This window comes from Triticum urartu, chromosome 6 (assembly GCF_003073215.2).
Source record: "Triticum urartu cultivar G1812 chromosome 6, Tu2.1, whole genome shotgun sequence".
Lineage (NCBI taxonomy): Eukaryota > Viridiplantae > Streptophyta > Magnoliopsida > Poales > Poaceae > Triticum > Triticum urartu.
The window spans coordinates 404763595-404787873 of record NC_053027.1 but is presented as its reverse complement, the minus strand read 5'-3'; positions in this window follow the sequence as shown (position 1 = coordinate 404787873).

Sequence of the window (24279 nt, the reverse complement as noted above, 5' to 3'; positions counted from 1 at the left end):
CCTCCGGTGACCAAATCACTGGTGGAGACGTGCTACGCGTAGCTGGGGAGCTGCCGCATCCACTGGTGTAAGTGGTTGGACACGGGGATGCCGGGAACGACGCCGGCGAGCTCGACAGCGGCGGCCGGAGTTCGGATGGGGTTGGGTTCGACGCTACGGTGCACGGGAGAAGGAGCTTGTGGTGGCTACGGGCTCCTGGTGCTGCGCTAAGCACAACGGTGAGCTTGGCTTCGAGCCACTGTGGCTCTAGCCACGACGGCGCCATGGCCGGCGGCGGGGAGCTTTCGGGTGCGGTGGAAGTGGCGACTACAGAGGCCAAACAAGCACGGGAGCTAGGGGAAGAGAAAGAGGAGCTCACAGTGGGGTCGGAGAGGGGGTCAGCGAGCTCGGGGAGGTCCTGGCGGCGCCGAATCGACCGGAGACGGCTCGGGTGCCCGAGGTTGAAGACGAGGGCGAAGACGGCGTTTGGCGGCGTTTGGAGTCGCGTGGGTCAGCGGAGAGGTCCAGGGCGACGAGGCGGTGCTATTGGGCTTGTCGGAGGGGCGAGGGGGTGGCTCTGGTGACGTCTACGGCAAACGGTAGCGAGGATCGCGCTCGGCCATCGCGGGAGAGGGTGAGGGAGACGAGGGGGGAGTGAGGGAGGATGAGAGGGGGACGTGGGGGTCGGCGTGGCATCCCCGGACGTCTCCAGGGCGTCGGCAGAAGCAGGAGGTGGCCGGCGTGTGGCCGCGGGCGCCGGCCACGCACTCCTCGTCCTCCTGGCGGGAGGAGGATGATGACTGGCAAGGCCAGTCGGCTGGGCCGAGCTAGGTGGGCTGGGCCAGCACAGGTAAGGCCCAGGTGGGCTTCCCTCTCTCTCTTTTTTTTGATTTGTTTCTGTTTTTCTATTTAACTGCAACTGTTGGGCTTTATTAAAAATACTAAAACGTTTCCAAAAATCCTGAAAATAATTGTGGGCTCTGTTTAGAACATTTCCAATAGCAAACATTTATTTCCAGAATTATTTGAGCATTTAAATTATTTTATAGCATTTAAATGCCCAAAATCAAATACGTATGATTTAATTCAATGACCTTCTATTGACCTAGAAAATTGTGCACCAAGTTTGCCAGAGGTTCTAACCCAAGACAAAGAGAGTGAACTTTTTAGAAGGGCATTTCAGGTTCATTGAAAAATAATTTTAGTAAACCCTAGTTGTTTTCCAGGGGGGTGTTGGGGGTTCTGTCTTCCCCATTTCAAATTTAAGAGGAATTTAAACATGATGCACACTCTAGTGCTTGAACTAACTAGGGTGTGACAACTCACCCCCACTCAAAAGAATCTCGTCCCGAGATTTAGGATCCTCCGGGAAGAAGGTGGGGTACTCGAGTCGAAGACGATCATCCCTTTCCCAAGTGGCTTCTTTCTCGGAATGTTGTGACCATTGAACCTTGAGAAACTTGATATTATGACGTCGAGTGGTATGCTCGGCTTGATCAAGGATACGAACGGGATATTCCCGATAGGAGAGGTTATCTTGTAGATCAAGCGTTTCGTGTTCCACTCCACGGATGGGATCCGCGAAGCAACGCCTGAGTTGAGAAACGTGGAAGACATCGTGAACTCTGGAAATATGCAAAGGTAGTTCCAATTGGTAGGCAACTTCTCCTCGTTTGGCAAGAATGCGAAAGGGTCCAATGTAACAAGGAGCCAATTTGCCTTTGATACCGAAACGATGGGTTCCCTTTAATGGAGTAACCCGAAGGTAAGCCTTCTCATCGACTTCATAAGTCATAGGATTATGTTTACGATCATATTGACTCTTTTGACGAGATTGGGCTGTTTTCAATTTCTCACGAATAACGCGAACCTGCTCTTCTGCTTCCTGAATCATATCCGGGCCAAAGAGTTGTCTTTCCCCGGTTTCTGACCAGTTAAGAGGCGTTCGACATTTTCTTCCATAGAGAACTTTGAAAGGAGCCTTGCCCAAGCTGGCTTGATAACTATTGTTATAAGCAAACTCCGCGAATGGAAGGCATTTCTCCCAACTCATTCCGAACGAGATAACAGAAGCTCGGAGCATATCTTCCAGAATTTGATTAACTCGTTCTACTTGACCACTTGATTGAGGATGGAAGGCGGTACTGAAAGAGAGACGAGTTCGCATAGCATTTTGGAAACTTTCCCAAAATCTAGAGGTGAAGAGACTCCCACGGTCTGAGTTAATTTCCAATGGGACACCATGAAGAGACACTATTCGGGAGATGTATAAATCGGCTAGCTGGCTAGCGGTGATACTCTCACAAATAGGTAGGAAATGGGCTACTTTGGAAAGTCGGTCGATCATGACGAAGATGGCATTATTCCCTCTCTTGGTTCTGGGAAACCCGGTGATGAAATCCATACTGATTTTATCCTATTTCCATTCAGGAATAGCCAAAGGTTTAAGGGTGCCAGCAGGCCGTTGATGCTCTGCTTTAACACGACGACAAACGTCGCAATTAGCAATGTATTGAGCGATTTCTCTCTTCATCCTAGTCCACCAAAACCTCTGGCGTAGGTCTTGATACATTTTAGTACTACCGGGATGAATGGTGAGAGGGGATTCATGAGCTTCCTTAAGGATCAACTGGCGTAGATGTTGTTTCTTGGGAACCACCAAATGGTTCTCGAAGAAGAGCTCGAGCCAGATTGGCAGCGGAGGTTGGAGCTCGGAGAAGAAGGAAAGGTAGGAGGTGAGCAAGGGGCAGAAGGATGAACAACTGTGTGCAACTACGGGTCCGCTTAGCCATGCGCGTAACAAGGCGTCCTGGGGAAGCGCAGGCGCCCACGTCCAATCAACCGCCACGCGGCGCCCAAGGCCGCAGGCTGTTAGGGCCCGCGGCGCTTCGCGCTTGCCGCTTCGCTTCTCTGCTTAGCCAAGCCCGCGCGCGCCTTGGGCTACTGTCGGCGTTCTGGGAATGGGGGTCCCCAGACTTGCCTGCCTGCGGCCTGCGGCGTGGCTCTAGTGGGGGCCCAGCGCGGCCCATCTTCATCAGCTCAAGCTCAAGACCCTCGCGAGGGGCCAAGCCTCACGGGGCGGATGACAAGAAGCTTCCTCAGGAGCGACCTCATCAGGCAGGCTCGCGAGGAGGCGGAGAGATCAATGCAAGGGTACCTCGCGAGGAGCCCGTGACGCAAGCCATGACGAATCAAGACCAGGCGGGCGCCGACCTGCGATGTGTCCTTGTTTCCCTTTCGGTGCAAAGGGAGCAAGCACAGGCCAAGGCATCAGGCAAAGGTTACCATTCCGGTGCAACGAGACCAAGACCAGCCGGACGGCAGGATGGAGGTCACCGTGGAGCCCAATACGGCATCATCACGAGAGCTTTTGGCAGCCGAAGACCACCTTTGGTCAGGATAACTTGTACTAGATGTTCCCCTTCAAATTGGCCAATTGTTTGCGCCCTTCCCGCTCATTATTTTGGGGAGAGGCCCAGGGCCCCTATAAATAGAGCTAGCCACCATAGAGTAGAGGCATCCAGAAATCACCCGCTCAGATCTAGAGCTAGAGTGAGAGAGAGGCGATTGAACTCACCCAAGCAGTTCATCGCACCAGCTCAAGAACACCCCTCGCGAGGCTGTTCTCCCTTTGTACTATTCATCATCATCCCAAGAGGCAATCCACCACACCACACACTGGAGTATGGTATTACACCACAACGGTGGCCTGAACCAGTATAAACCTCGTGTCCCTTGTGTTGTTCATCATTCCAGCTTAGTTCGCACGAGGAGGTCGGACGTAGATCGGTAGGGGAGAGATCTCCGCGTGCACCCCAGTGTTCGAAGCCCAAGGGTCTGCGGAACCCGAAATCCGACAGTGTACGAATGGGTGGGCGGATGGGATGGGAGTGGGGAACCATGGCTTAGGAACGTGCTTGTCCGAAATGTGTGGTAAGTTACGAATGTACCCCCACCTATTTGAGGTGGTTCTTTTGGTTCAGGGGTATCACGGGCATTTCACGTGTCGGGATTTCACTGGAGGTGGGAGTTTTCGCGCTCGTTCTAATTTTGGAATAGCAAGGCGCGGGTTGAGATGGAGGGAGTTGTCGGAGCACAACGAGACAAAGATATATCATAAATATTTCAGGCTAACAAGGCGCGGGTTGAAATTTTCAGACAATCCTAACGTGTACTGTACCAAATCAATTCGCACTACAAATGTCATTCAAAACTTTGAATACATGTTATGTTCAATTAAAATATTTCACTACGTGTATAATGCATGCAACCTAGTACTCAAATGACGTTTTAGTGCATTCCAAACGTATATACTACTGCTTCAACATGAACTAAATTTGAATTCGTTTTTCTATTTGAATAAGATCTACAATAATGATTGTTGTGAAGTCAAAGCGTTTGAATTCGTTTCTCTGTTTTAATAAGATCTACAATCGTCATTATTGTCAAGTTAAACCATCGTTTGTGTATTATCTTCACAGCACACCACATGATTAGTCTCGAGTTACATATGAACTATGTGTACTATATGAACTCGAACTCGATTTTTTGAATCCACTTTATGTTGATTTCAAATCATAGTACAATTCAAGCTCTAGCTGGATCTTCACAAACTAAACCATGTCTCATATGTATAATGTGTTTATCACATTATGTATGGTGCCCCACCCCCTACGCCTACAAGTATTTAGATGTGAGTTTCAAACACCACACATTACCACAAATTTAACTAAAATGTGAGAATGTTCGATATATAGTATTGTTTAGATTGTTCGATATTTAGTTGTAAGCTGCAAACGCCACACATTATCACAAATTCAAATAAAATGTGAGATTGTTCGATGTATAGTATGGTTTAGATTGCTCGACATTTAGCTGTGAGTTGCAAACGCCATGCATTATCACATTATGGTATAACATGTGCAAAACCACAACACGTGTATCACCGCTATATTCATGCATGCATATGTTTAAAACACTATGATCTCCTATTCAAATATATGAATCCACTTTCATATCAAATTATGATCTTTGTTAGTCTCTTACACCGACACAATCCTCTAACCTTTGTAGCTACCACTAACTTTCTCTCGTGCATGCACACGCCCTCCTCGCCCTCCCCCTCCCTCAGCATTCTATCCATCGCGCACATTCAATTTTTTCTTTAGGTCGTTCTCCCACAGTCTCCACAACTCCTTTCCGACACACACCGATCAATAAACCTCTCCAGCGATGTCTACCTACAACATACCCACACACCTTCAATCTCCTCCTTTATGTGTCCTTGCCTCGTGTCTCTCATACGGTCCCACACAGGTGTAAACTCCTGCAGCTCTTTTCATCGATCTCACAACCGCACACTCCTCCCCCTATCTAGCTAGTAGTTGGGCCTCTCGCACCACCTCCTAGCTCCATTCTCTCTGTCTATCTGTCTCGCCGGGCCTTATTTGCCTCTAACAAAAGGACGTACACCGACCAATCTCCCACTATACATATAGCTAGCTAGGTCCTTATAACTCGTTTTTCCCCACGCGTCGATCGATCTACCTCATTAGTTATGTCTCTCCCTTCCTCCGACAAACAACAATTGATCTATCGATCTAGTTAGGTTTGCTTACCAAAAACATGGTTCCCCTTCATCATCCATGGATGTGTCCCGACAGATCTATCACGCACAAGCACACACAGAAACACATACCCACTCTTATTGATAATATTGCAGTTCCACCCTCAGTCTGTCTAGTAGGCCTTTCCCACCATCTTCGAGAAGCAACTCCATCGCCCATCTAGCACTCTACCCCTCTCCCTCCCTCTCTCTCTCCTCTCTCTCTCTCTCTGTCCCATCCTATTTCCCGTCCTTTAGTTATGTATGGATGTCGACCGATCTCCCTCAAGACATAGCTGGGTCTCTCCTTATCAACACATATACGAGTCGTTCTACCTCTATAGTTAGGCCTCTGCCTACCCCTCCCCCCCCCCCCCCCCCACACACACACACACCGATACATCGAGCGCTCTAGTCATGTCTCCCTGCCACACACAAACTTGACCCGTGCCCTCTGACGTTCCAATAGCTAGGTTAGTCGCCCTATATCTTTGACTTGCACGCACACACAATTTCGATGGCTCTTTTCATCGATCTCGCACCCACCCACTTGATCCTCTGTTCGACTCTATCGATATCTTTGACCCCTCCCTCTCTTCTCGTGGATCGCCCGACCCTCTATATATGATATGGATAGGCCTTCATTTCACACACATTGCATGCAAAATTTTGTTTGAGATGTCATCGACACATATTCCCACAAATACATTCACGAAATCAACCCCCCCAAGAAAAAACACTCAAGAACACACAAGCCATTTGTGTAGGTTTGTATCTCTCACACACACCCACGTAGGTGGGGGGACGTGCACAAAGAGAAGAGGTGCACGCATGGCGCACGTACTCCTGTCTCTTTCCCAACCACACCCGCGCGGGTACATGGTGGAGCTCATTTCTGTACGAAAAGGCAGCCCACGTGATAACTTGACACGTGTACTGGTTGTCCACTAAATGGAGGGAGGATTGTCTACCACGGGTGCACAAACAAATTGCGACTTGACGTGTTATGTTAAAAAAGAGGCAAACCATGTGGAGCCTACCTAGGCTCTATACACTAAAGTACTTTTGATGTGTCCCATCAACTCGCGGAACAAGGAGAAGCTTGCTTAGTACACCGTCTCCCTCGCCCACGGGCGCGGTGGCTCGCAGGATGAGGTGAAGCTTGCTTACTACGCCTTACGCCCGCTCCCTCGCCCACACACGCGGTGGCTCGCAGGACGAGGAGAAAATTTTACTAGTACTCCCTCCGTTTACTCCTCGTCACTACTACCTTGGTTAGAGAGATTATCATATTGTTTGGAATATATATGTCCTTTAGTAGATTTCAATATGAACTACTAGTACATACTCCAAACACTGATGTATATAGACGTATTTTAGAGTGTAGATTCACTCATTTTTCTCCGTATGTATTCCATATTGAAACGGACGTAATAGTACGCACTCTCCCTCGCCCCTCGACCCTCGCCACGTGGTGGACGTGTAGAAATTCATTTGGTCTCATATAGCCAGAACGATATATACTGCAGTACCATTATTGCTCAACTTCCCGAAGAGGCGAAGAGCCAATCGCAAAGTTAATCGTTTGGAGATGCCAAGCGCAAGGTTTATTTGAGAACGAGTAGTAGGTGCCGCGTCATTTATAAATAAAGTATTTTTCTTCAGTGGCACGTACACAATATAAATAGGTTCATATGGAGAGAAAAGGAAACTGCTCCAGTGTATGTGTAGGCAGGACGAGCCTACACAGTTGCTTGCTGGGGTTGCTCTCTTCAGTTTTCACCATCTCTCAAACAAAACCACTGTGGCCACATCTCTAACATCCCGGCGGATCACGTCCGCCGGGGGAAGGGGTGGATGCTTAGTGTAGATGCGGTCGCCATCGCCGACGGCGAAAACCCACTGTCGGCATGTCCCGATCAGGGGTCCCCGCCATTCTCTCTCACAAAGCCGGTGAGGTTGCCTTCGTCCATTGCTCACTGTCGCGACGTGGGTAGTTGCCTCCTCCCGCCGCCCTCCTCTAGGTTGAGCTACGTCCTGACATCCCTTAGGTACAACTCCCTTTACAGCGGGCTTGCACCACTGCTCCAGCTGCCCACATCACTCCATGTGGATATTTCTCTACTTCTTTGCCCCGCACATACCTCTACTGGCTTCTACGTACTGTATTTGTGATGAGTTTATGTCTCATCAACTAGTTCCAGTAATACTATTCTAATCACGCTTCTTCAATTTCTTTGCCACAGGGATGCTAATCTCGATTTTGGTGAAACTGCACAAAATGATCCGATGGTCGAAGGGTTGCAAAATTCATTTCTTAGGAAGCGCCGACGTTGCCAGCAAATTAAAGCCTGGTTAGGGTTTACAGTTCAAGGGCTAGGGACTGCATGGATCATTTTTTTCTTTAGCTGTCTCTGTTTCAATGGCTAGGGACTGCATGAGTAGTAGTAGTATTATATGCCTTACGCCCGCTCCCTCGCCCACATGCGCGGTGGCTCGCGGGATGAGGAGAAAATTTTACTACTCCCTCCGTTTACTCCTCGTCCCTACTACCTTGGTTAGAGAGATTATCATATTGTTTGGAATATATATGTCCTTTAGTAGATTTCAATATGAACTAACAGTACATACTCCAAACACTGATGTATATAGATGTATTTTAGAGTGTAGATTCACTCATTTTGCTCCGTATGTAGCATAAAGTTGAGACACTTATTCTAGATCGGAGGGAGTACATATTTGCTATGATCTGTCAATCATTGAGATGCAATAGCATGCATGTTAGTCTCCTTTGTATTTGATAAAATGTTGCAACAAGCAACCTTGGACGCAAGATACATGTAACAGAAGCTGGAAGCTTCATAGCATTGTACTATCTCGCTGATAAATTATAGTACATACTATACAAGTACTTCCTCCGTTCCTAAATAGTATAAGTCTTTGTAGAGATTTCACCATGAACCACATACGGATGTATATAGATGCATTTTAAGTGTAGATTCATTCATTTTGTTCCGTATGTAGTCCACCTAGTGGAATCTCTACATAGACTTATATTTAGTAACGGAGGGAGTACTATGTAAAGAGTTAGGTGTCGCACGGTGTCCAGAAAATATGGTGATAGTGTGAGGTGGGCCATGTAATCACTGAGCCTGCGTGTTTTCACTTCTCTTGCACTCCTCTGCTGTAAGAATGGAGTAAATTGTAATCTAGTAGTACCTCCTTTTGCTGAAAGTGTGGGACATCCAGCAGTCCTACCACCTCAGTAATAATGACCAATGAGCCATCAAATCACATAGACCCTACTGGGTGCAGTAAGTTGGACGGACGAAGCAACCATCACTCTTGAATCCGCTTCTCCCTTCAACGCAGGTGCCAGTGAGAGGTCGCGTCCGCTCTGCCCTGGCATGAATGCAACACCAATTCTTTGGAGCGGCACTGACCGTTTTGGGCAGGAAGCGCGCGCGGGTGATGGACGGGCTTTGGGTGGGCCAGGCTGGTTAGGAGCAGGCGTGACAGCTGTCCGTCTGTCCCTACCGGACGCCCGGAAAAGAGAGGATGCACCGACTCTCGCGGCTAAAATCTTACACTACACACCATAACTCTGTAGGAGTAGGTCGATCTGTCGCTCTCTCTAACACACACATGTTGTTAAACACACACAAGCACACGCACACACAGGTTCATAGAATAGGAAAATCGTGCGAGTGCGAAGCCATAGGAAGTGAGATACAAATGCAGTACGTACAAGAAGAGAAGAGGTGACCAATATTCCATAAAACCTGGATTGAGGAGTAGTACTCCCTCCGTCTAGGTGTTAAGTCATCCTACGGAAATCAGATATTCCCAAAATGTTTAGGCGTCGTCCATTAACTTTGCATCTCAATCCACTCCTGGCCTCGTTGCTAGCGAGCGTTGTTACTTAGGGAGCGTTTGGATCCTTAGCAAGAACAGCTTATAGCATAGCCGGGCAAGGTAAGGCGTTTGGAACTGTTAAAATATGTTATCTTTTGTGTGCCAGCTAGCTTGGGTGGGCTATAAAAACCTTGCTAGCTCAGGAGAGCCAGACCGGCTCGCTTCCGATGGCAAACTTCACGTAGTAGTAACATAGACTAGTAACATATGCATGTTGTACTAGTCCAATTTACTCACCACTATGACCATCCTAAGCAATGTAACCAAACGCTCCTTAATTACTTTGCCTTGTTATCTCCCCCAGAAACCCAATGCATGGAGCGCAACTACGCGTTGATCAGTCAAGAAATCGAAGTTGGCTTGCATGCGAGTTAATACGTGGCCCTGCATGGTAGCTAAAACGGCATCTCTTAGTTGTTTGGATTAATTGTTGCATTTAGAGACAGAAATCAGGGCTTTGATTGGAGGAATGACCGGTCAAGTTTCTCCTTCTTCTCCAATCTGCTTGCACCTTGGTCCTGCTGCACCTTCTAACGTGACTTATTACACCTAGACGGAGGCAGTCGTACGAGATACGGTGGCACACTGACTTAGGTCGAATACAAGTGCCCAAAATTGTGTGCATGTTATAATAAGGATTCACTTAAAATACTATGTGAGCAAACAGAGGGATCAATTGGACAGTGTTCCCGAGCAGTAGCGAGATGTGTGAGGTAAGATACACCGCTGGCGCTTATAATTTTTCTTATTAATTTGTTTGTTTCACCCTCTGACTGGTGGGACCCAACGTACTACGTCGAGAGAGGTAAGGTGACTAAGGCTGCATTATTTCTGCACCACTGTGGATAGTCTTACCACCAAAGCCACATGACACGATTATGATTTAAATCCCAATGACTCCCACACACAAAAAACACACGACATGCTTGTCACACAAATGCAGGAATGTATAAAAGGTTATTTTCCTCTCGTTGAACATAACAGGAGGGTTGTGTAGCTGGTTAGCCTGTTCGCTCATCAAACTGGAGGTCTCGGGTTCGATAACTACACTTGAGCATAATTCGTGTCAGGAGGATTCTTTGACTAGTCAAAATGGATGGATACGGAGCTATACGATCTCGTAGTGACCGTATAATCACCTCATCACATATAAGCTGCAGCCTCGGTGCTTGTTTTCTAGGGTTTGCACTCTTCACACTCTCTCCAGTATATATATACATGCTGGAGCCTCAGCGCTTGTTGTTGCTCTCTTCACACTCTCTCACCCTCTCGCACCCTCTCCAGATCTAAACAAGATTTCGTTGGCCTCTCTCTCTCCCCTCACTGCGGGTCTGCTTGTAGTTGCTCTCTTCACACTCTCTGACCCTCTCCAGATCTAAACAAGACTTCACTGGCCTCTCTCTCTCTCTCCCCTCACTGCTGGTCAAAGAGCCGGCAGGATCCGTCCGCCGAGAAGGGAAGGAGGCATAACGCTGTCGCTGTCGGCGAGGGAGGGAATCCACTACTGGCGCAGTTGTTCACTTTCACCCAGCGGCGGCGCGGGAGGGCCTCCGACCCATTCTTCTTCGCCGCCGTACATAGTGTGGGTCGAACCCAGTCGCCCACCGAACCACACCCCAAGAACCTTAAGGTATAATTTACTTATTCCACATGCATTGCTCTAGCTGCATGTGGGCTTTTTCCACTTCTGCACTCGAATCTAGGTGTTGGATCAAACAGGAAAGTAGTGGGGAAAGTTGTATACCATGAATCTAGGACGTGGTTCAAAGAGGAAAGGAATGGGGGAAAGTAGTGGGAAAAGTTGTATAGCATGAATCTAGGACGTGGTTCAAAAAGGAAAGGAAGGGGGAAAGTAGTGGGGAAAGTTGTATCGCATGAATCTAAGACGTGGTTCAAAGAGGACAGGAATGGGGGAAAGTAGTGGGGAAAGTTGTATAGCATAAATCTAGGACATGGTTCACAGAGGTTAGGAAGTGGGGAAAGTACTAGTACAGACTGGCTATCCAGCACCTATGTTGGTCGAAAAGGGAAAACAATTACAAACGCAGTACGCACATCTGTAACGAACTGATCTTTTGTTTTGGGGGACAAGGCTGTAGAGTTTGAGCAGGACTAGATTTGCTACGCTCACATAGGGAAAGGTGTCTAAAGATAACAAAACTAGGACCAACACAAATATGCTCCTTGGTTGTTTGTTCCTTGTTGCAACAGACTGTGCATCACCCCAGTACATCGGTATATGCACATGGTGCTGGTGCGTCCACTGTCCCGTGCAACTCTTTAGCTGTTGTTAATCTAAGGCCCTGTTTGGTTAAAAACTCCCTAGTCCCTACCTACTTGGTTCCAGGGACTAAACATGGACTAGAGGGTTTTAAATGACATGCTAAAAGACCATGTTACCCCTAGTAGTGAACTAATAGAGACAAGGTGCGATGTGTGGCAGGGGCAACTGTTGGAAAAAGTCCTAAAAAGACTCTCCCTGGGGGTCTTCTTTCTTTAGTCCCAAATGCCCACTTTTAGTCCCTAAAAGTCCCTCCTGTTTGGTTTAGATGGGACTGGCACGGAGTTTTTTTAGTCCCTCCACCTAAATGTCCCTATAAACAAACACCCTCTAATAATGCCGCTGGAAAATTGATGCAATGCCACAGTTAAAAGAAAATTACATGTTTAACAAATTTTATTGTTAATATATTCTCTTTGTTAATATAAATCAATGCCACCATTTGAGAAATGCTACTGTCTTGCTTTCTTTCTCATTTAGATAAGGTAGATGCTTCTTTTTGTTGGCTTCTATGTCATCCACCGTTATTGACCACTAGTTGTTTCCTTTGCACCTCTGTGTAAACAGGGTTATCTACTTCACCTCGTTGCCATTGTGACCTTTTGTTGTACTGCTCAAAACACTTTTGTTTTAGGAGTGTTTTGTGCAGTTCAACTAAAATGTCACACCGACAACGTTGCTTGATTGCTTGATCTTAGTGGAACTGCACAAGAGGAGATCTTACTTCCTATCCGTGTTGGCAAATTTGGTTCAGATCTTCTTATTGTGAGTTGTTTGAATTCCGCGTCATGAGAGGTCAGTACTAGCCTTCTTTCACATGATTCTGTAGTGTGCTTTCATATGTTGTGCTACTTGTATGGTAATGTTGCTTGATTTTAGTGAACTGCACAAATCGAGACAAGACTTACAATCTGTATGTGCACCGTAATATCCCATTGAGATAAGATAAGGGTAATTCACAACTGTTGGCCCGTATTTTGCCACTTTCATCAGAAAATTAATGTCATTGTTTAGTGCTATACTTGTGCAACCTAATTGACACGCCAAATCTTACATTGAAGGCGAAGCTTGTCTGTTATTGAACCAAGTGATGAAGGGGAAGAACAAGCGGAAGAAAAACAAAAATCAACTCATGGTGTTGTAATGAAGCACTGGAACTATGATGACACAGGTAATGATATAGTTTTGCATCTTAATTTATCACTATGGCTGGAACGAGAAATTGTTTTGCCACTAATTTGATGCCACTCTTAATGTAATACGTAATTATCTCTACTTGTGCAAACAGGGATCTTCTTTGAAGATACCATATATTTTAGTGGAACTGCACAAGAAGATGTTGGAAACATTAATCTAATCGAGGAGTATATAGTAAGCATGGCCACCACAGTAGATAGCAACAGATGGTTCCGGAGAAGTGCTTCATCTGTATGCTCTACACAATAAGCCTCCTGACAAAGGTTGGTACTCGCCCACTGATTTCATCCATATGATTGAGCTTTGTCATCTCTATTGGTGTTGTGCTACTGTTTAGATACTATCATCAAAAAGTGGTATTGTCCTTGAGAAGTGCTTCATTTGTGTTGTTTTAAATATTTCCTTTCCTTTTTTTCAAGCAAACAGGGATGCTAGCATTTAGTTATCATCTTGTCTTTGCACAACAGGATCATCCTCCTCCGAAGAAGAATATGGAGTACGTGAAGTGACTAGTTCGGATTATGCCAGGATGAAGAAGCCCTATCTATCTTTTCATCAGAACAAGCAGTTGAAGGATGGTTACATTACCCCCCACAAGACCAAACTAACTTCAGCTCAGAAGGACTGACAAATCTCCATTTTCTTGCTATGATGCGCGAGTACAATGTTGTTCTAGGATTCTTTCCAGTGAGTTCCATTTCTGTAAAAGTGTGCTCTACATGGACCATGTAGGTGCCTGTTTAAACTGTAAATTCATAGTACAGTTTTCTTTATACTAATCACTTTTTTGTATTTGTGCAAACAAGGGTGCTCAGCTTGATTTCAATGGAAACTGCACAAAATGTTCATGAATACATCGAACCATTCATTTCCACCACAAGAAAGGAGGTGCCTATAAGTTCAAGGCGTTGCAACATATAAGGGCGAAATCATAAAAGCTACGTGCGAATTTGGTTGATTTTGGTGGAACTGCACAAAAAGAACAACTGGTTTATTTAGCATGAGGTGCCATGTCAATGTCCGAACTGATGGCAAACCCTGCCCATTCCACAATCGTAGGCATTTGATATTTTGGAATGGGAAAACCTTGTCAAATTTTGCTCATTGATTTTAGCAAGAAGACATGCGTTTGATATTTTCGAATGGGACGCCCTTTGCTGTCAGCAGGGTCGATCCATTTTTGCTTTATTCTTTAGTTGTGAAGTAAATATTGGCTCTGACATGTGAATCACTGAGATGCATAATCATTGATTGTTTTGAATGTTCTCTATGACATGTGAATCGCTGTGATTGCAATGTACAGGAACGCTAAAAAGATGCTCAAACTCTTTGTACTCCTTCTGTTCCTTTTTACTTCGCACATTGTGAAAGTGCATACTTTTTTCTATAAGATTGGTCAAAGTAGAGATACTTAGACTATAGACAAAACTTGTATGCAGACTAGAAAGGACCGGAGGGAGTACATGTGAAACTGTTGCAAACGTGGTGATCACCCTGGGAATAATGCTAGTACGTATTGTTTTGCATGTTCATCCAATGCCAGTGATACAAGAATTCGAACTAATCGAAATAAATTCATTCATACACGGTCGGATTTCATATAAACATGCGGGATTTCATTACATTTCATACATTCTTCAACTAAAAAGGGGTGCGCTGGAGGTATAATTAATTAACCGAAGCTACCCACCTGTGTCTGGCTGAGCCAAACAGAAGCTTCAGTGACTTAACTGCAGATGCAGTTGCGTAACTGACATGTGGCCCAGATGCCTGTTGGGCCCATGTGTCAGTCAGCCAACTGCACCAGCAGTTAAGTAGAAGCAGCGTCCTTCTCCAACATAGCTCTCCGACTCCACGTCGCCGCCAAGAAGCTAACCGGACGTTAGTGGTCAACCCGCCTTGCTTGTCATAGTGATTAGAGTAACTAGGAGCCCAATGATCATGATCCCCACATGACAAACACCTTTCTTCTTGTCATTCTTCTTCTTAAAATTCGTGTGTTGCACAGCCTTATTCTTCCCATCAAACTTTGCTTTACCATCACACTTGCCCTTATTCTTGAACTTGTGGGGCTGGAAGTTCTTCTTCTGTACCAGATTGGCACTAGATCCTCCCTCAATTCCTCGAGCACGTGTGTCCTTTGCTCTCGCCTTTTCTTCCACATCAAGAGTGCCAATGAGATCCACGAAGGAGGAAGCTTAGTGATGATACCTCAGGCAACAAACTTGTCCGGTAGCATACAACGGAAGTGCTCAAGTTCTCTAGCAAATGACTGTATCTCATGAGCTTGCTCAACCACGGAGCGCTCTTCAATCATCCTGTAACCATAGAATTGCTCCATGATGTACAGCTCAGTGCCAGCAACCAGAGGGTCGCAGCGGTGGCCTTACTTGGACCCGAGCGGCGGCGACCTACCGTGTTCTACTCTTCCTCGTTTTCTGTGTGGCGCGGCCTCGTTGGCAGTAGGGCGGGGCCTCGATGGAGCCATCGATGTCCTCTATCTCGTTGTCGGCGGGCGGCACCTCGGCAGAGCGGGGGAAAATCCTCCCCCTCGTTGCCGGCAGGGTGGGGCCTCGGCGGAGCCGGCGGTGTCCTCTGCCTCATTGTTGGCGCCGCAGGGCCTCGGCGGAGCAGGGCCTCGTCGACGCTAGCGGAGCGGGGACTCATCGGAGCCAGCATTGTCCTCTGCCTCGTCCTCAGTCTTGCCAAACAGCGCCTCGGCCACTTCATCGCGCTCTTTGTAGGCAGTCACATCCTACGCCACCCGCATGCAGTACTGCCAGCGCTCGAGGCGGCCCTCGCGGGCGGAGCGGTACGAGTCGAGCAGCGCCTCCTGCTCCGCCCGCTCCGCGGAGATCTTCTCCTCCGCCTGCAGGTGCTCCTGGAAGAAATGGTGGTTGTAGGTGGCGTCGGCCTGCGCCTCCCGGAACTGCTCCTCATGCTTCTGCCTCACTGTGTCCATGTATTGGGCACGGGCCTCGCCAATGGTCAAGGTGCAATGCACCCGTGAGGATGGCGCGGAGGAGGGGGTTGGCGTCCGATCATCGACTACCATGTTCTCCATTAGAACATCGTCGTCCCCCGGTTGCCTGCCGGCCAGCCAGTCGACAGCAATGGCTGCCATCTCCTTGTGGTCCGTCGTTCGGCCACCCCAAAGAGCGCTGGAGCGCGAGGAAGCCATGGTGGGCAGTAGTGGTGTGGACAGGAGAATAGGAACGAATGTGGATGACTGCGGCTATGGCCGGCGCAGCAGTTTATATAGCAATGGTGGGCGATGGAGGGACGGACGTGTGGCACCGGAGTAACCACCTCGGCACCGGAGTAACCACCTCGGCAACCGTGTATCATTAATGTGGGCGGCAGAAGGTCGGACGGACGTCACTTGTGTCGTTTGAAGGCGGAGCAATCGCACCGGGAAGCGGGGCGGATGGCGCTGACCGTTTCAGGCAGAAAGCGCACGCGAGCGAGGCAGGCAGTCTGGGTGGGCCAGGGCAGTCAGACTCGTGCTTAGCAGCGGGTCGGTCCAGCAGTCGGACATGCAGGCTCGCCAGCTACCTCACCGAGCTGAGCGACGACAATCAAACGATGGACGTAGCTTCCGACCAGGAGCCGGCGCCACTGTCCAAGCCGGTTCATGCCGTGTTCAGCATAGAGCAGGTGCGGCAGCACTTCGGCGCCCTAATGGCGGAAGAGCTACCAGCACAGGAGGACCTGTACTGCAACCTCCATCTCCTCAACGAGCACCGGTGAACAAGCGAATGACAAAGCCGTCGCGGACATGTGGCCCTATGATCCTGGCTTCCCGAATGAGTAGCGGGTGCTGTATCAGACCATCCGTAGGGCCTGCGAGGCCCTCTCCGTCGTCCTTCAAGTTGTTGCGCTCTCCATGGAGCCGCCGTCTCGCGTTGTCAACATGGTCAATGGACATGAGGATGCGAAGATGACTTTACTTGGAGAGGATGACAGCAAGTGCCTCCTTATTAGTATATAAAACTATTTTTTTTTTGCTTCCTCCTAGTTTCCTGACATCATGGTCCCACACCATTGTCAACCTATGTAGTCAATAAACGAGAGAATTCCACAAGAAGCGGCCGACAGCTGGGACCAAGCAGCTTGAGCAGTATTTGTGTTTTTAAGGTGTGAGCACTACAGAGTTTTTCTAAGCGATGTTTAGCCCAGATATTAATTTTTCTCCTCTGAACAACAACGAAAACATCGCTGCAGCTATTAACTGGGTGGGATGTGGTCCGTCTAGCCCAGCCCAGATATCTAGCCCAGATATTAATTTTTTTCAAGCTGAAAATGGCTAGCCCAACTATATTTTTTTAGGAATACCCAGGCAAGGTCAAGTTGTTATTCTCTGCCCTGCTGGGCTGCAAATCTTTCCTAGGAGGGATGCATTAGGCTTAACAATAAAATGGGCTTTAAGAAATAATAAATGGGATGTAATTATAAAAACTGGGAAGTAACTATAAAAGATGCACCAAACAAGTAATTACTTTATAAAATATTATTTTTGGATATTGAAAATTTTAATTTCATTAATTGTTGCGAGCGCAATATTTCATTGGATTTTTACGTAATATAAGTTTATATTGAAATTGTATTTAATCTGACTAGAAATTTCGGGATAAAATATTTCGGATCCCATCAAAATGTTGGAAATTTTATCGAATTATGTTTTGAACGGTTGGTTGAAATGCGCTATACTTTTAACAAACTGTAAATGGGTTGTAGTAAATTCCATTAGAATTCGAAAATTGGCTACACATTCTTACAAATCACGAATGGGCTATAAGTTCTCTGCCACACACTTGTGGCCTTACTAAGTTGACGCGTCCCCTAAAAAAGGAGAGTTGACGCGTATGCAAGGCTTTGTCGACTTATAGTCAACACACGGTTCTAGCAGCAGTGGCCGTTGGATGTCCATCCAACGAATGCCGTGCTTCTTCTTCAATCTCGGATATTCTAGCTTCACCCGCCCAGAAAATGATTCCGCCCACTGTTTCGGAAGCTGACCTATGGGCCTACTAAGTTGACGCGTACCAAGGGCTTTGTCAACTTAGTCAATATAAACGATTCTAGCTGCAGTGACCGTACGATGTCCATCCAACGGCCATAGTGCTTCTTCAACCTCTCCTCTTCTTGCTCCAGCCACCCAAAGCAGCGCCGGCCGTGCCGCATGCTCCTGCCTCCCGTGGCCGGCTGTGCTGCCGCAGAGGCCTCACCGCTCCCTACTATTCCCACCGCTGGGTAGGCCCTACGGCGACGGCAGCCTCACACCGCGGCCGAACTAGCGAACCCTCGTACTCCTCTCCCCGTCGGCTTTCACTGTCGCGTCTTCCCTGGCTCTGCGTCACCCCCTTCCTAGGCCTCGCCATCGTCCACCGCCCTAGTGCTCTCAGCGCGGCGTGGTCAACATGGTCAAGGAACGGCTTCCATCGGACGTGGACTGTACGTGGAGAGGCTGACAGCTAGGTCCACGACGGCAGTAAGGAAGTGCCTCCTTATTACGCGGAAAATAATGATTCCTCCACCTGACAGCAGGGACGCACCGGACGGGCCATCGTATTTCATGAAAAAAATGTTTCCCTCAGACTGTTGGGACCCAGCGGACAGGCCACCGTATTGCATGGAAAAAACGTTCCCCCCGCAGTCAGCTCGGACCCACTGGAAGTGCCTCCTTATTACGCAAAAAAAAAACGAATACTCCCCCTGCTGGTTGGGACCCACCTTGGTGGGAGACTGACTTGTGGGCCTACTAAGTTGACGGGGATGGAGTGGTTAGTCAACTTAGTCAATATGAATGATTCTAGCTCCAGTGACCGTACGATGTCCATCCAACGGCCGTAGTGCTTCTTCAACCTCTGGTCTTGTTGCTCTAGCCACCCAAAGTAGCGCCGGTCGTGCCGCATGCTCCTGCCTCCTGTGGCCGGCTGTGCCACCGCGGAGGCCTTGCCGCCCCCTACTATTCCCACCGCTGGCCAGGGCCAGCAGCTACGGCAGCCTCACACTACAGCAAAACCAGTGAACCCTCGTACTCCTCTCCGCGCGGGCTTCCACTGCCGCGTCTTCCCCGGCTCCGCATCGTCCCCTTCCTAGGCCTCGCCATCGTCCACTGCCCTGGTGCTCTCGGTGCGGCGTGGTCAACGTGGTAAAGGAAGGGCTTCCTTCGGACGTGGACTGTATGTGGAGAGGCTGACAGCTGGGTCCATGGCCGTAGCAAGGAAGTGCCTCCTTATTACGCGCAAAATAATTATTCCTCCACCTGACAGCAGGGACCCACCGGACAGGCCATCGTATTTCGCGAAAAAAATGTTTTCCCCTGACTACTGGGACCAACCAGTTACATCTTCGCACGCAAGGAAGTGCGTCCGGGCAAAAAAAACGATTTGCCCCCCTGACTGCTGGGACCCACTAGCTACATCTTCGCTCGCAAGGAAGTGCCTGACAGTCGGCACCCACCTTGTCGAAGCATACGTAGCGTTGTCATTCTGGTCGCGAATGTGTACGTACGTACTGGTTGATGTAGAGGCACGCACGTGTCGTAGTAGAGGCGCGCACATAGCATGTACACGTACGTATAGCGGCCAGTGTGCAAGAAAGAAAATATGGCCACATACGTACATACGGGCAGGGTCTCGAACGCCTACTCGCGCATACGTACGGCCATGGCTCGTGTACATGGCTGGGTCGGAACGGAGAAACAGCGTCATCGTCCTGTTCATGGGGAGCCAACCGGCTGGGTCAGAATGGAATGCGTCGTCATGTTCATCGGGAGGGCTTGGACGGAACAACCGATGGAAACGAGGCCTGGCATACTGCAGAATGGAGGAAATGGCCTTTAATTCGACCGACCACGTTTGAAACGGGATCCTGTTCATCGGGTGGGCTTGGCATACCGCAAAACGGAGGAAACAGACCTCCTACGGTCGAAACGGGGGTCCTGTTGATCGGGAGGGGTGTGGCGTACCGCAAAACAGAGGAAACGGACTTGTGTTGGAGCGCTACGGTCAAAAAGCGGGTCTTGTTCATCGGGAGGGGTGTGGCGTACCGCAAAATGGGACTCCACGGGATACTGTTCATCTCCACCATCGACCCCCTCCAGCCTCCACGGGCTATTGTTCATCCACCGTCGACCTCCTCCAGCCTCCACCTGCGACTGTTCATCCACGGGCTCCTGTTCATCCAGCCTCCACCGCGCGCTACTCCACCGACTATTGTTCAACCAGCCCTCTCCACGGGCTCCTATTCAACCACCCCTCCACGGGCTACTGTTCATCCATCCCTCCACGGGCTACTGTTCATCCAGTCCTCTACCTTCTACTATTCACCCTACCCTCCATGGGGTGGTCCTGTTCATCCTGCCCTCCACGGGGTGTTGTTCATCCAGCCCCAACCGGCTCAAACGATCGAGGTCCTGTTCATCCACCCCCACCGGGAAGTACTCATCCAAACCCCCCAGCAACGCTCACTATTCATCTAGAGGCAAGGCCACGGGGTCCTGTTCATCCACCCCCATCGGGAACTGTTCATCCAAACCCCCCAGCAACGCTCACTGTTCATCCAGAGGCAGCATCGATCGGCTTCAGTTAGTAGCAGTAGCGAAGGAATCGCTCGATCGGGTTCAGTTAACAGCCATCGATCGATCACTCGGGTTCAGTAAGGAGTAGCCTGCAGTGCAATCGCTCGGGTTCAGTTAGAGCCCAATGCCTCGCTCGGGTTCAGTTAGAGCCCAACGCCTCGCACCCATGCGCGTGCGTGTACGAGAGAAACGCGCATCGCTCGGTCCCGACCACCCACCGTAACCGGGAACACACCGATATTTTCCTCGCCCTCGCTTCTACCATGGTTTTTTCCGTCATGGACGGCCCAAAGAATGTCATGTAGCTGCGACTCTGACCCGCCCAGGATGAAAAACCCATTTTCTGTCATGATTTTTTGTCATAGAAGTAGGACCCCACCACATCTATGATGATACCGTGTGTTGTCACAATTATTGTCATAGAAGTGTCATAAGTGTGACAGAAATTTTTTTCGTTCGGCCCAAAATGTCACGGATGTGTCTTTTTTTGTAGTGTTGCACGGCCAGGCTACGGCTATCCTACGGCTTTGTGGAGGTTGTGTGGTGGGTTTGCGATGCTCAGAATGGAGGGAGGGGCTCGGATTTATAGTCGGAGGGGAAGGGGGTACGTGGCTCCTTTGGAGCTCCCTGGAAGCTGGCAAGCAATGACGAATGGCTTCAGCGTGGGGTGGAGGGGCTCAGAGATCACGCGGGAGCTGTGCAAGGGTGCGGACGAGCACGTGAGGCGGTGGAGGAAGAAGACAGGGGCACGGGGTGCATTCTGGCTTTTGGCCCTGACGTGCTCATGCTCGCTGCAGCGTCTCCAGTGGCGGCGAGCGCCAGGGAGCGGTGAAGGGTGAAGAGATGGAGGGGGTGGCGCAGTGCGGCAGTCATCGGCGAGCTCTAGATCGATCACACGATGCACAAACGCTCAGGCGCAACGCAGAGCGCGTCAGGTGCGCTGACAGAGCCGTGTCCTCATGCGGTCACCATGCTGGCATGGTAAAAACGATGCACGCTCATTGCCAAACCTTGTCCCTCGTGTTGCCCGTGCAGTGTTTAGTCTAGGAGAGTCGATCACACACTGCCAGGCCGACCAGATATGACTTGAGCTTGCTGGCAAGTTTCTGGTCAGAAACTTAGTCGCCAAGTTTGGGAGGCTTCTAGAAGGTGATTAGGGCTAAGCTTCTGGAGTTAAGGTTTATCTAGGAAGGTAACCAAGCTCAAGAAAATTCAGCCTCAAATGATCAAGGAAAAATGCACTTGCTGTAGAAGCTGAATTTTGAGGACAGAACATAAATGATTTTCTATTGCAAAAATATTCCAAATAAGTATGCAATATTTCTGCACAGGGATGTGGGCCAAGGTTCAAAGAATATTTGGGAATTTTCTCAGATTTTTGGAAGCAAGAAAAATGAGGGTTGCTTTGGAGCACAAGTTTCTGAATTGAGTTTCAGAAAAGAATTTGAATATTTTTCTTTTATGAAAAATATTCCTTGGGCTATTTTGGGATTTTTCAGAGAAAGAAAGTTGAAGGAGGGATGGAGGGGTCACTTGGGTGAAAATCAAGGACATTCCCAAGTGTTCAAGTCTATTTGAATTGATTCAAAAACAAAATTTCAAAGCAAGGGCAAATGAAGTCAGAAAAAAGAGAGAAGGCAAAATCCAGGCTGTCACATAGTTGATGCATGATACAGATGAACACTACTTTGATATAAGGAAAGCGCATGATAGGAGGATGGAATATATACAAAAAATACAACATTGCATATTCACATGTATGATAGGAGGATGGAATATGTATGAAAAACACTAAGCAGAAGGCATTTCAACAAAATTAGAAGAAATGAAAGCTAGGAACCATATGAACATGCAACCAATATCACTATCAGGTAAAAATTGTCTCATCGTAAGTGCCATTTCAAGAAATTTTAAGCAGTACAAGCTAGAAGAAAATGCAAGATGAAACCTACATCACACTCCCAAGTTAAATGTGTCTTATGGGTAAGTGATTGTTGCAGGTATAAGTTGTAAGCTACGCAGATGCAATTCAACAAAATTAGAAGCAATACAAACTAGACATCATATGGAAAATGCAAACACATATAACAGTTCCAAGTTTGAGAAAGCAGATGTGATGGTGGAGTAGGGGAGATGTGCTCATCATCTACACAACTACATTGACTGTCCAGCCTCTTGTGTTGTCTTGCGAATCTTATTGGGAGGATGGAGGAGTAGAATCCGTGGAGACCCTCTGTTTGAGTTTCTCTGAAGGACCACCAGCATCCACTGCCTTACTAATTTCCTTCAGCTGTATTGATTTTGCATTGTGAAGTCAAACCGATAAGAAAAAGGAATAAAATTCACTCTTCAGAACTCATTCGTTCATGATACTGACGAACACTACTCAGATGAAAGCAAACACATGATACGAGGATGGAATATGTATGAAAACACGAAGGCGTGACATATTCGCACCTATGATGTGGTAACTAAGAAGAAGGCATTTCAACAAATTAGAAGCACTACAAGCTAGACACCATTTGAAACATGCAACCAATATCACTCTGCCAAGTTCAAACTGTCTGGCGTTTCAACAAATTGGAAGCAGTACATGCTAGAAATCATATGCAAGATGCAACCAATATCACAGTGGTGACTTAAAGGTGCCTTATCATAAGTGACTGATGTGGGATATGCAAGAACAGTAGTCTGATGTAAGAACATGGTGTGATCAGATATAGTATATTCTAGAAACAGGAACACGTGTCATATTCACAAGCATTATGTGTAAAGTAAGCAGATGCAATTCTACAAAGTTAGAGGCAATACAAGCTAGACATCATATGCAACATGCAACCACATATAATAGTGCCAACTTAGAGCAAACATCTATGATGGTGGAGTTGGGGAGATGTGCTCATCATCTACACAGCTACGTTAACTGTCTAGCCTTGCGTTGTCTTACGAATCTTGTTGGGAGGATGGCGGAGTAGAATCTATAGAGACCCACCGTTTCAGTTGCTTGGAAGGACCACCATCATCCAATGCCTTACCAATTTCCTTCCACTTTGTTGATTTTGCATTGTGAGGTCAAAGTGACAATAAAAAGGAAAAAAAATCGCTCTTCAGAACTCATTCATGCATGATACTGACGAACACTACTCTGATGAAAGGCAAAGTCATGATACGAGGATGGAATATATACGAAAAACTGGATGGCTTGACATATTCACACCTATTATGTGGTAACTAAGCAGAAGGCACTTCAACAAATTAGAAGCACTGCAAGCTACACACCATATTGAAGGTGCAATCAATATCACTCTGCCAAGTTAAAACTGTCTCGTTATAGGTGGCGTTCATCAAACTAGAAGCACTATATGCTAGAAATCATATTCAAGACGCAAACCAATATCACAATGCCAACTTAAAGGTGTCCTGTCATAAGTGACTGATGTAGGATACACAATAAGAGTAGTTTCATGTAAGAATATGGTGTGATAGACAGATGTAGTATGTACCAAAAATAGGAAGGCGTGTCATATTCACACGTATCATGTGTAGGCTAAGCAGATGCAGTTTACACTAATTAGAAGCAATACAAGCTAGACACCATAAGCAACGTGCAACCAGATATCACACTGCCAAGGTAGAGCAAGCACCTTGGATGGTGGAGTAGGGGAGCGGAGACTTGGAACTTGTAATGCACTAGCAATACGAGGAGAATCCATACAG